Below are 12,833 nucleotides of genomic sequence, written 5' to 3' on the forward strand. Positions count from 1 at the left end.
CCTGCAGCCTTGGTTGCCCTCAGCTGGGCACCCTCACACTAGTTTGTCACTCTCTCCCATGTACTGGTAGGCCCAAACCTACATATAAAAATCTAGATATGGCTTCATGAGTGCCATGTGGAAGGTGTTTTTGGGAGGACAGGGGTGTTAGCATTGTGTCTCTAAGCTTATTCAACTCCCAGTGAAATCTCAGTTACCCTTCAGCTTGTGGGGTGGGCATTTTATACCAATAAAAATAATAATTCCATAATTCCGAAAAAGTTCCATCAGTCACTGATGTACAAAAGGTGGGGCTGGGAGGAGAAATTACCTTATACTCAAGCACAGCCACATACTATGCAGACCTCACACAGAGGATGGTGCCCCATCAGTTACACTACTCCCTGCAACTGTCTGGCATCTGCTGTGTCCCGGGGCCGGGACAGCCCTCTGGGAGAGGAGTGTGGAGGTGATCAGGGATGCAGGCACCCTTGGCAGTGCTGTAATATGCTGCCTCCAAAAGTGGATTGAAAACCAAAGGGGGAGGAGACTGTTCACCCCCTTCCAGGGCAGGCAACGTCCTGTCCCCTCGGGGCTCACTGGCACAGGGGCTCCCTTCGCACACCTCTGCAGGCTGGAAGGTCATGGGCTGTTTTTCTTGCAGGTCTTGGCCTTTTCCCTCAGAAATTAATCTCAAATCCTGTGTAGCAGCCCTGACACAATTTTCTAGGTATTATCTTCCCGTGTTATTGGCAGGCTCTGGCTTGACCTCTTTTAACTCGGTCAGCTTGGAAAAGGATATGTAGAGCACCATACTGAAGCACTTGCACAGCTGCTCTTGCAGCATTTCTGGCACTTGGAGCCATCAGCAAAATCTGCTGTTTGAACTGCAACTTTCCTTGTCTGCTTTTTAGCCTTGAGGTGATTTTAATTTATTTATATAAGTTTAAAGGTAAATCAGCCAACCGTTATCTGAGCTACCAGAATGTGAAATGAGTCCAGGCAAATAGTCTTTTGTGTGAAAATTATTCATAAATTACAAGCAGTCTGTGAGGAGATACTGGGCTAATTGGAAAGCTGTAATTAACTGGTTAGAAACAGGATGCAGCCCCCCTTGATTCACGTGCATCTCATGGTGTGGGAGCCCCACTGGTTCCTTGCTGTCAGGCAAAGTCCAGCACCCTAACTGCTTGTATTTTTCTCTGACCTTCCTGAATTTCTTCCTGTGCTCCTTTCTTTGTCTGTGCTCGCAGCAGCAGCGGTGATTGCTCTGTACAATCGTATCTTGCATAGCAATAGGGGAATAAACTGATCTCCCTTTCAGAGTTTGAACCAGCAGGTCATGTTTTGCAGTTAACTATACTGTGGTCAAAATCTACTAGATCCAATACATGTCTTTCCGCTCACCTGCACGCCTCCCAGTACACAGTACCTAAATTGCCAGAATATATTTCCAATATAAAGCTTTTTCTGTTTGTCCACTTCATATAAAGCCAGTGATTAATGCATAAAGAAAACTATGTTTATTTTGCTTCTCATACTACTTAGAAACATTGTACATTCTGGAAAGTAAAAGTGATCCTACTTTTCAATTCTGATTGTCAAATTGGCACTGAAATATAGGGCCAAGGGCCATTTAGGCTTGAAAAACTTCCAGTATTTGTGATACTGAGATCTAATTTTAACCTCCTAATATATAAAATGCTAGCAGTAAGCATGATGAAGTATTTTTTGGTTCTGGAAAGCACAGTAGAAAGCCCCTGTAGCTGAAATGAAGGAATGAGTGGAGTTTCAGTTGAGGAGATCTATACCAGGTCACCACTGGATATTGAAATAGGGAGACTCCCAGTTCACTGCATGGAAAGCAGTGGAACAAAGCAGCCCATGTTTCTTCTTTACAATGCAGCTAACGCTTCCATTGTAGAATTTCTGGGAATGTCCATTACATTTGTTAAATATGGATCTTCTTTCCAACTTGGCAGCTTTTGTTGAACAGCCCAGGCTGGAAGAATGAGAAGACCATCTGATCCAGCCTTTCATAGAATCATAGAATCATAGAATAGTTAGGGTTGGAAAGGACCTTAAGATCATCTAGTTCCAACCCCCCTGCCATGGGCAGGGACACCTTACACTAGATCATACCACCCAAGGCCTCATCCAACCTGGCCTTGAACACTGCCAGGAATGGAGCATTCACAACCTCTCTGGGCAACCCATTCCAGTGCCTCACCACCCTAACAGGAAAGAATTTCCACCTTATATCCAACCTAAACTTCCCCTGTTTAAGTTTTAACCCGTTAACCCTTGTCCTGTCACTACAGTCTCTAATGAAGAGTCCCTCTCCAGCATCCCTATAGGCCCCCTTCAGATACTGGAAGGCTGCTATGAGGTCTCCACGCAGCCTTCTCTTCTCCAGGCTGAACTGCCCCAAGTTCTGGAATCAACTTCATATGGAACGAAACCTAGATGAACCTGTCTAGCACCCTTTCCAGTCACTTCCTGAAAACCTCCTTTGATGGGGACTCTACCATATCCCTAGAGAGGTTGTTCCAGTGAATTATTGTTTTTCACAAGGAGCCACATGGAGATTAAAAGGGGCAACGGGTAGAAGTTGCACCAGGAGAGGTTTCATCTCAACGTAGGAAAGAAATTAGGTCTCTAGCTATGTACATATGCATCCATGTATGCCTTACATTTCAGTGTTGGACAGAAGAATCAGCTAACCATATGCAGGTTTAGTTAAAACCTGGCTTAGAAAGCCTATGTTTATTCCAGACTTACTTACCTAGCCATTTCTTACTAAGCAACAGATCAATCCCTGTAAGCTTTGCAAGCTTGGTAGAGTGAGATGTCTATTGGGAACTGGATCCCTTCCCTTCAGTGTGCTTGGTCATTAATCCTGCCCGTATTACTTGAGATGAGATGATTTTTCCACTCCACTATTTTTTTCTCAGGGTCAGTCACAAACTAGGATGCTATATGGTTCCACATTTTTGTGCACAGTGCATGAACCTTGCTTGCATGCTCACTGGAGGTGAGACCTTCTTAAAAGAGGGGAATTTTGAGATGCATGCAGGGCAGGAAAGCAGGACTAAGACTAAGCAGTTCTCTTCTGGAGAATGATTATTAACTGTGTAGAGACACTGTACATTGCATAAAGTGGTGTCCTGTTTTTAAGAAGGGCTGGGCAGAAGCAGGCAGCAACCCATCTCATTCCCAGCACGGGTAACCCTTTGTGGTAATGTGATGGGAAACTGTGTGCTTTCATGTGACGGCTCCAGAAGTGCACGTGTACCTGCAAACTCACATTGCTGGTGTTCCATGGTGCCTGGTGTGACCTAGAAAGCAGGCAGCAGGGGCTCAGGTAGGGAGCAGGGCAGAGCAACTCAGCGGGGAGGGGATAATGGTCAAGTTGTGGTTGCAAAAGTGCGTCAGAAATGAAGGTATGTAGTGATTTTGTACATCCTTGCTTTGGCTCAGTGCTTGTGTGAAGTTGCTCCCCAAGCTGTCACTTCTTCAGGGTACAACTTTCAGAGGAGCCCAGGTGACCTTGGGGTGGGAGCTTTTGGAAAAGGCATTAAACAAAATCATTACAATCTTTCTACTCTTTCAGTTTAAACAATGTGTAAGGTTTTCACAGCCTGAGGAATTGTTCTGGTTTGTTTCATCTGTGTCTGCTTTAAATAATGTTATTTTGGAAGAAGGACAGTCCATGCACTTTCTTGTGTCTGTTTATGCGTCCTGTATACTACTTCCCGGACTTGCGTGTGGTATTTTAAGCTTGATTACCTCCCACTGTTGATATGTCTGTGCTGCCACTCTGAAGTTCAGCTGATGCCTGTTGGCTTCATTGCATGTTTCCAAAAATATGAACTTCGGAGCAACAGGATTCAAGGAAAATAAGTATCTAAAGGAAATAGTGTAGGTATGCTTAGATACACTATGCTACCAACAAACAGCAGCCATTAAATGTACAGCACTTTCAGCTACCCTGTCTCATCCTATGCTGGAGCTCTGACTGTGTGAGCACTTTCTAACTTGCTCTTTCTATTTCTTCATGCTTCACTGGATTCAGAGAGAGGTAAATGATTTTTGGTTTTCCATTTTCATGTTTATCTTTCTGGCATGCATCAAACAATGTTGTATCAGTTTGCTTGTATCGGTGAATAGAATCTAAACTTCAGAGAATATCTCTCTGTCACCTTGCTATTAACAGTATTGTCAAGTTGATACCACCTGTTGGGTTTGGTTGTTTTTTTTTTTTCCGGGTCCCAAACCCTCTAGTACTAGAAAGTTTAAAATTATGCATAGCAGTGGGGTTTTGATATTTGCTTCTGGTGTTTGAGTTTAAAATTTAGATGCTGTTGTTCTCTGCAATGTGAAATGCAAGAAGTTGTATTAAAATACTGAATTCCCACCTTTTACTTAAAAAAATGAAAAAAAAAACATGAAACTGATAGTGGGGGGGGGGGGGGGGGGGGGGCAGGATTTTTTGGTGGTGTTTGGTTTGTTGGGCTTGGTTTTTTTCTTACCCAGCCCCCCTGGCAGGGAATTTCAGAGCTATGTTTAGCAAGAGTTGGAAATGTCAATGTTTATTTCCTATTATTGGTATTTGTTTCAGATCTGGCTGGGTTGGTTGCTTGTCTTTTGAGTTAGAAGAAAAGTTGTCCCCAGTATGTCTGATTTGTTTAGATGTACAAAGGGATCGTTTGGGATTCTCTACAATGCTTCCCGTTTCATGGGAGTGCAGACAGTAAGGCATTGTAGTCAGGCGCTTTGCAGCACAAGGGCTGCAGCCACTCCAAAGGCTCTTGCTGATAGAATTGCATCCCACAGATGAGATTCGGGGTTTGTTTGCTCTTCTAAATTGCAGGGGCTTGAAAGTGGCACTGGGCAGAAGGAATGTGGTTTAGAGATGTGGACCGTTCCTCGCGTTTGCTTTGTGGAATATAATGAGAACTGTTTCCAGGCTTCACAGGGTTTTAATCAATTCTTTAGGCAGTGTTGGCCTAAGGAAATGTTTGAACTTTCTAGATTTTGACTTTGCAATCTAATATAGATTTAATGCATGTGGGAAGCGATGATCCTCTCAGACTAACACTAGCAAAAGTGTGCTGCAAACAGATTTGTGGGTAGTGTCTTTGCACAGTTGCTGTGTTCTCTGTCTGAATAATAAAGAACAAAGGAGAACTGGTAAGTATTGCTTATAAACCAAATCACATTGCAGAGATTAACTGTTCTAGTCTAGTCTGTCATCTTCAGTTAAATCTGTAGTAGTGCTTTGAGCATCTCAACTTGATGTATTTGTTTATTAAATCTTCAAATATTCCTTATAAACCAAGGCCCACATCTTCCAGTTAGATTTGGAAGATTGAAGAATTGTTAAAAACACCTGAAGTACTTCCTTGTCCAAATTAAATTTCTAGGATTTGCTGCAAAGAGCTGTTCAGATGTTCACAGGAATAATAACATATTCCCTCACTTACAGGAAATTCAGCATTCATCAGAAATGCTAGACTGGCCACCCTGAGGAGTTAAACTACCACCACTTTATGATGCTGCAAAGGAGAAGCAGCAGCTACAATGGCCTTGAGAACCTACCTTATTTGTGTGCCTTTTCTTTGAAAACTTGCACAGGGTAGGAGGCAGCCCCCTGGCTGTGCACATTGCATAAATGTTTAAAACAAAAACAGTCACCGTGAAAAATTTGTAGCAGTGAAGTCAGTGGTCAGTGGTTTTCACAGGATCTGTCACAGAAGTTGTCTTCCTCTAAGTCCTTTTATAAAACAAGCTGAGGTCTAAGCTGCTGCTTGACTTTCCAGTTTGTCATGTCTGTCTAGCAGTTGGTGAGCAGCAGTTAAGCCCCATCTGACCCCTAAGCACCAGCTGGATGTGGCACACTGTTAGCTGGGACCCCTCATGCTGCCAGTGCTGCAGAAGCACATAGTCCCCGGGGCAGTCTTGGTGGTGACCATGGCACATGTGATGGCTTTAAACTGACAGAGAGGAGATTTAGACTAGATATAAGAAAGTTCTTCCCTGAGAGGGTGGTGAGGCACTGGCAAGTGCCCAGAGAAGTTGTGGCTGCCCCATCCCTGGCAGTGTTCAAGGACAGGTTGGATGGGGCTTTGAGCAACCTGATCCGGTGGAAGGTGTCCCTAGCAGGGCATTGGAACTGGATGATCTTTAAGGTCCCTTCCAACCCAAATCCGTCTATGAATCTGTAATATGCTGTCCTCCTTGCCCTGACAGTAGTACTTTCAGCCATATGATTGTGAGCTGAGGCTGGGAATGAGGACCAGCACGGAACATAAACCTTCGTACAGTCTGTACTGTTGTCATTATGTTAATATGTCACAATGTCATTACATCGCTATGCCTCCAGCTCATGGATCTGGAGAGCTTGGATACTGAATTGTGCTTTGACATGATTCCACCTACATCAGTGATAGAATCATAGAATAGTTTGGGTTTGGGTTAGAAAGGGCCTTAAGATCATCAAGCTCCAACCACCATGCCAAGGGCAGGACACCTCACACTAAACCGTGTCACCCAAGGCCTTGTTCAGCCTGGCCTTGAACACCGCCAGGGATGGAGCATTCACAGTTTCCTTGGGCAACCCATTCCAGTGCCTCACCACCCTTACAGTAAAGAACTTCTTCCTTATATCCAATCTAAACTTCCCCTGTTTAAGTTTTAATCCATTACCCCTTGTCCTATCACTATAGTCCCTAATGAAGAGTCCCTCTCCAGCATCCCTAAAGGCCCCTGTCAGATATTGGAAGGCTGCTATGAGGTCTCCACACACCCTTCTCTTTTCCAGGCTGAACAGCCCCAACTTCCTCAGCCTGTCTTCATACAGGAGGTGCTCCAGTCCCCTGATCATCCTCGTGGCCCTCCTCTGGACTTGTTCCAACAGTTCCGTGTCCTTTTTATGTTGAGGACACCAGAACTGCACACAATACTCCAAGTGAGGTGTCACGAGAGCAGAGTAGAGGGGCAGGATCACCTGCCATCAATCTGTTTGGCCCTTTGTAGGGCTGGAATATAGCCCTTGATTGTAGAAAGGGAAATGACTTATAGCATCTCAAAACCATCTTTCTGGCTAATGCAAGGCAGTGGTGGCAAGGCTGACAGGAGTCCTGTCCCCTCCCCACAAGAGGAACTGATGGGCAGCGTTGAAACACACACAGGAAGCACATCTGGGAAATGGCTTCTGCAGCTTCACAAGGATCAGCCTGCAAGAAGGAAATTGGAGTGAAAGTCGTGCAAATACTTTCAGGCTTGGAAGTGCTGGGCTCTGAAGGGCTGTGCCGGGTATCAGACCTACCAGCTCTATAAGGGGTTTAACACACTTTGGAAGCACAAAGCACTGTGGCAATGATAAAACATCAAAGCAAAACTGTCAGGCTGTGTGTTTTTCAAGGCTGCCAGATTAAAGCCTCCGAGTATTGCACAAAGTAGCCATAGTTCCTCCTTGAGAGTTAGCAAATGACGTTATCAAGGAATGAAGCAAACAGCCTTTCAGCAGGGGATAATTTGCCCTACAAACTTTATGCATGAATTAGAAAAACAAGCTATGCTGTGTCAGTGCCAGACCATTTAAGGAGAGTTTCATAAATGCAGAACTGATGTTTTGCTGCAAGGAAACCCATTTTAAGGGAGGGTGAGGGCTAAAAAAAGTCTCCCAAAAGTCTGTGCTCAGAAAGGCATTTTAACTGCACAGATCAAAAATTAATGGCCAGGATAATGTAGTGGTGGCCAGGTCTGCCATTCTAGGTTGCAGCTGGGGAGCAACTAGAGAGCCAGGAGCAATGTGGGGTGGAGTGCTTGGAGTGATGAAAAATTGCAAGGCTTTTGTGTGTTTTTAGGATTGTCAGCAATTGTCAGAAATGTAGGGAGAAGTCATTCTCTCCCACATCTCTGCCAACTCTAATCACTGAGGAGGAGGAGTACGTGTGGTTAAATGCACAGTAACTACCTGGGGGAAATGTGAAAGAGACTCGTGGGACTAGTTATTTTTCTTCCTCCTCCTGCAGGATTTGATTCCAAAGTAGTTGGTATAGTCACCTGGAGAAGGGGCTGTGGGTTTCCTTCGGAGGGTGTAGAAGAGAAGCAGTGGTTTCATTCAGTTCCATTCTGGTATCTGATAGGTGAAACAGAAGTTGAAAGGTCCTCACAGTAAATTTTCTACAAACCAATTTTGCAGCTTGTGTGAATGCTGCTTGTCTCATCTAGTTCTGGTTTCTTACCTTTGGGGTTTTCTCCCTAAATTCACAGAGTCCTTGATCTGACCTTAATAAAAAAACACAAGTGAACTGAACAAAGTCCCAGGCTTCATTTCAGATATAAATCATTCCTTTTTCTCCTAGGTGAAAGAGCAGACTTGATTAAAAAAATGAAGTGTTAATCCAGAAGGTCTGTAATTTCTGTCATACATATTACTGCAGGGCTTCTTGCACCTCATCTTCTCTGCTGGTTGTGATACAAGAATATTTGTGTGTCATGAAAAAAGCCCCATTGGAGCATGGTCTTAGGGGTTAGATTTATCTGGTTTTCTTCTTATGTGTCTCCTCTCACTTTCCTTTCTCCTCCTCTGCTGGCGAATGGCAGCCTCCTGCCAGGTGCCTTCTGACCCCACTCTGCTGTTGCGATGGCTGCCCTCCTGTTTTTTTCTTCCTGCTTTCACAAATCACTGGTTAGCTGTTTGGGAAGCCTGAAGGTTATAAACTCAGGAGATGGTTCCCCACAGCCCAGCAGTGTGTGCTTTGTGACCCTGCATGTCACCAGTACATGGAAATCAACAGTCATCTTCTGTAGGCTGTTCTGGATGAATTTCAGTCAATTTTAAGCCAAGGCCAGGCAGTATCATTTTCTGGTTCAAGGATTCTTGTTACAATTTGTAATACGTAAATCTATAAAGCAATTTGCATTTTCCTGCCTATCATTTTAATACAGTTGTTTTGAATAGCAGCAATTTAATTATGATTGATAAGAGTAAAAAAAAATATTTCAGACTTCAAGGGTAGGGCCTTGGGTTTTGTTAACTAAAAAAAACAAACCCAAACCAGCCACAGTTCTACACTCCTTTGAAGAAACAAGTTTACAGTGAGAAGGTAATGGAGACTGTGCTGCTCTTTCAGGCTGTGCTTAATCAGAATGCCTCCCTAGGACTTCAGCCTGAAGGAGGAAAATAGCAATGGCTGGTACTCGAACAGGTTAACATAAATTGTGTTTAATGTCATTCTATTCACCCAAGGTTGAGCAGCTAAATGATGCTTAGCCAGGTGTTAAATAGGTATGGCTATCTGAGGTTTAGTCAATTACTGTAGACATTGCCAATTGAGGAGGGAAAACGAGCAAATAAAAATGAAATTCCTTTCTCCTTAGCACCTTACATTGCCCTTGCAATTCTCTAAATTGCTTTATAAATGCCTGTCTCTGGTCCTGTACTCTTTCAAAATACAGAGATCTCTACTGAATTCTTACCTGCTGAACCGAACCAGAGTTACCCACTTGTCCAGCAAAATAATTCTCTTACTTATTTTTCTGGTTTTCTAGCTCTTTTCCAGAGTACTGATTTATATGCAATTCCTGTAACTGGAGAGATGATTTAATAAAAACTAAAAAACCCAACAACCAACTGTGCAGTACCTCTTCTCTATAATCCTATATCACAGAAGTGGTGTTATAAAGTTTTAAGAATATACAGCTTTTTTCTTCAACAAAGTATCATTGGTCAGTATCGCTGTTTGTGCACTGTCAGAAGGAAGAAGGATGGTTTGTGTGCTAATTTTGATTGATGATTTGAATACAGCTGGTGCAGGCGGGGTTATGTATTGATGCGGTATCACAGGTTTTGAAGAACTCAGATTTCCAGCTCTGTCTTGGCAGATTTACAGACGCAGCCCCTATCGTCTAAAGGTTTATGTATGTTCACGATCCATGCATGTAATTGGCTGATTTACTCTTTCAAGCTGTTCAGTTACTTACTCACTGGTGTGAGTCTGAAGCACCACCACACTTTTACTAGCTTTCAGTAGTTGAAACTGATGTACTAACTGGTGCTTCATGTTCTCCTGTACTTGTGCCATACTGCCTTATTTATGAATGCATACCATTACAGGCAGAAATACTTTCAGAAGCTGCAGTGCCAAGTGTGGAGAGGCTGACTTTGTGTTACGTGCACCACAGCAGTACTGGGGCAGCCCTTGCTGAGCCCAGGCATGGGCCAGGTGCTCCTGGTAGCACCTTCCTGGCACTCTCCAACCCCCTCACAGGAAGGAAGTGGTGGTTTTGGCACTTCTTCAAGGTGACAGCACAAGTGGAATTTCACAGAACAAAAACGAGACATCTTGTACATTACTGGGGGCTTCCCAGGCCACACACCCACAGACTTGCTGCAAGCGGTAGAGTTACCAATGTTTCTTCAAGAAGAACCTCCCAGTATCCAGCTGGGGATGAGGGCATTGAGAGCAGCCCTGCAGAGAAGGACTTGGGGGTACTACTGGTGTATACCTCACACTGGTGGATGAAAAGCTGGACATGACCTGTCAGGGGGCTCTCAACACCCCAAAAAGCCAACCCTGTCCTGGGCTGCATTGAAGGGAGTGTGACCAGCAGGTCAAGGGAGCTGATCCTGCTGCTCTGTTCTGCTCTCATGACAGCCCACCTGCACTACTCTGTTCAGTTCTGGGGCCCCCAATACAAGAGGGACACGGACCTGTTTGAGCAAGTTCAGAGGAGGCCATGAATGTGTTCGGAGGGATAGCGCACCTCTCCTATGAGGAAAGGCTGAGAGAACCGGCCTTGTTCGGCCTGGAAAAGAGAAGGCTCCAGGAAGACCTTATAGCAACCTTCCAGTACCTCAAGGGGCTTATAAGAAAGATGGGGACACATTTTTTAGTAGGACCTGTTGTGAAAGGACAAGGAGTAATGGTTTTAAACTAAAGGAGGGTAGATTCAGACTAGGTATAAGGAAGGAATTTTTTACTGTGAGGGTGGTGGAATGCTGAAACAGGTTGCACACAGAAGTTGTGAACGCCCCGTCCTTGGAAACATTTAAGGTTACGTTGGACAAGGCTCTGAGCAGCCTGATTTAGTGGAAGATGCACTTGCCCAATGCAGAGGGCTTGCACTAGATGATCTTTAAAGGTCCCTTCCCACCCAAACCATTAAAAAAAATAGTTATGCAGCAGTCTGTGGAGGAGAGCATTAGGTGGCCTATAGGGCTGCTACCAGCTCTGTCAGAAAATCAACACATTGCATTTTGACTAAAAATACTATCTTTGTGGGCAGTATTTGCCCTTTCACAGCGAGCAAGTTTTTCTTGCATGTAAAGGAGAAGGGAGAAATCTTGATGAAGCTGTGGTACCAAATCCGTGTCTGTTAAATGAACTGTGTTTTCATATTGCAGTTAAAATATTTGTAAGCGAAGGCATTTAGACTCCAAAATGTGAAGTCTGAAACTTAGAGCATTTCAAAGGTGGCAGCTAAACCCAAACACAGAGAAAACGGAACTCCTGCATGCTTAGGATGTCTGGAAATCCCTCACAGCTCTCAAACCAGGCAAGGTCTCTTCAGAGCTCAGGATATTGTATGTGGGACTTTCATGAGCCTGGCATTTCCAAAAACCTGCTCTCAGGTCTTTCAGGAGCACCAGCAATATTGAAAGCTTACTTCAAAAGGCAGAGATCGCAAAGGTTTTTTATGTGGCTCTTGGTTTTGCTTTTTTCCCCATAGGTGCTAGGTGCTAATTTTTCATAGGCCGTAGCTGAGCCATGCCCCCTCCTCTTAGTCTTATTACTAGAATCTAGATGGGAGTCTGCAGTTTGCTTTTGAAGCATTAAGCTAGGAAGAGCCCTTCCTAAAGCAAGGCTTGGCACATGTACTGATGAGCCAAAAAGCATCATCTTTTTTCCAGGAGCAAGGTTCCAGCTGGAACTCGGCATCTCTTGAAATTCCAGTGCAGAAAAAGGGAACAACATGCCAAAAGGCTCTCACAGATTGTGGCTGAGGTGCTTGGGGTGTGCTTCGCTGGGTTTCTGCATAGTTCTGTCATGTGGAATTGTTTCCGAATCTCAGCTCCTGATAGTTTTGTGGGTGTATTTTAAAGTATTATTCACCAGGCTATTATTCACCAGTATTATTCACCAGGTTGCAAAGCAGTTGAACAGAGGAACAACCTGTACCTGTCACTGAGCAGCCTGGGCTGCAGGCAACTGCCCTTTTCATTGCAAGGCTCATTAATGACAAAACCTAGGGCTGCTGAATTAGGTACAAGGTACTGGACCTGCAGGACAATATTCATATCTCATACAGAGCTGGAAGTCTGGCTACCCATCTGCCAAAGTCTCTGGTTCTCCCTGGATAACTTCAGTAGAAAATTCTTCGATTCATTGGGCATCTATGATGAACAAATAAATTGGCAATCCATGCTACGTTAAACCCTGCTTGGGATATTAACAGACTTTAGTATAAACTGAAATATTCCTATATATAAAACCTGTGGTTTAGGAATATCTATCCTATCTCCTCACCAGTTAGAATGTTGCTGCTGATTATTTATGCAAGAAGAGAAAAGGCACTGAAAGGAGACTTCAGGTATAAGGGGTTGTTGGGAGCTCCAGCCTCTCTTCTCTGATCTAATTCTAATTAGCTGCTCAGCATAGCTCTGCTCGGCATGCAGAGTCCCAAAGATATCTGGAGACAGCAGAAAAGTCTTAAAGTAGGACTGGGCTATGGTTGCTCAGAGGACATGAACAAGGAGAGGATCAAGGCCAGGGAGCAGGGTCTGCTGTAGCAAGAATGGCAACCAGGCAAAGCCAGGCTTATTCCTGACTCCGTATATACCG

General features: G+C 44.2%; 1 protein-coding gene across 13 annotated transcripts in view; it reads left to right on the forward strand.

Moving 5' to 3' along the window:
- Positions 1-12,833, forward strand: part of APBB2 (amyloid beta precursor protein binding family B member 2) — a 112,533-nt gene that overhangs the window by 92,168 nt on the left and 7,532 nt on the right. Inside the window, exon 1 of one of the 13 annotated variants that reach the window (XM_057407545.1) lies at positions 3,821-4,060. The exons of the other annotated variants lie outside the window; for them this stretch is intronic. The gene's annotated coding sequence lies outside the window, so the exon portion shown is untranslated. Of the gene's footprint in view, positions 1-3,820; positions 4,061-12,833 lie in introns of those variants that run through there. 13 annotated transcript variants of the gene reach the window in all.

This window comes from Pezoporus wallicus, unplaced genomic scaffold (genome assembly GCF_028554395.1).
Source record: "Pezoporus wallicus isolate ANWC-B61680 ecotype Strahan unplaced genomic scaffold, APGP_CSIRO_Pwel_v1 contig_2492, whole genome shotgun sequence".
Classification (NCBI taxonomy): Eukaryota; Metazoa; Chordata; class Aves; order Psittaciformes; family Psittacidae; genus Pezoporus; species Pezoporus wallicus.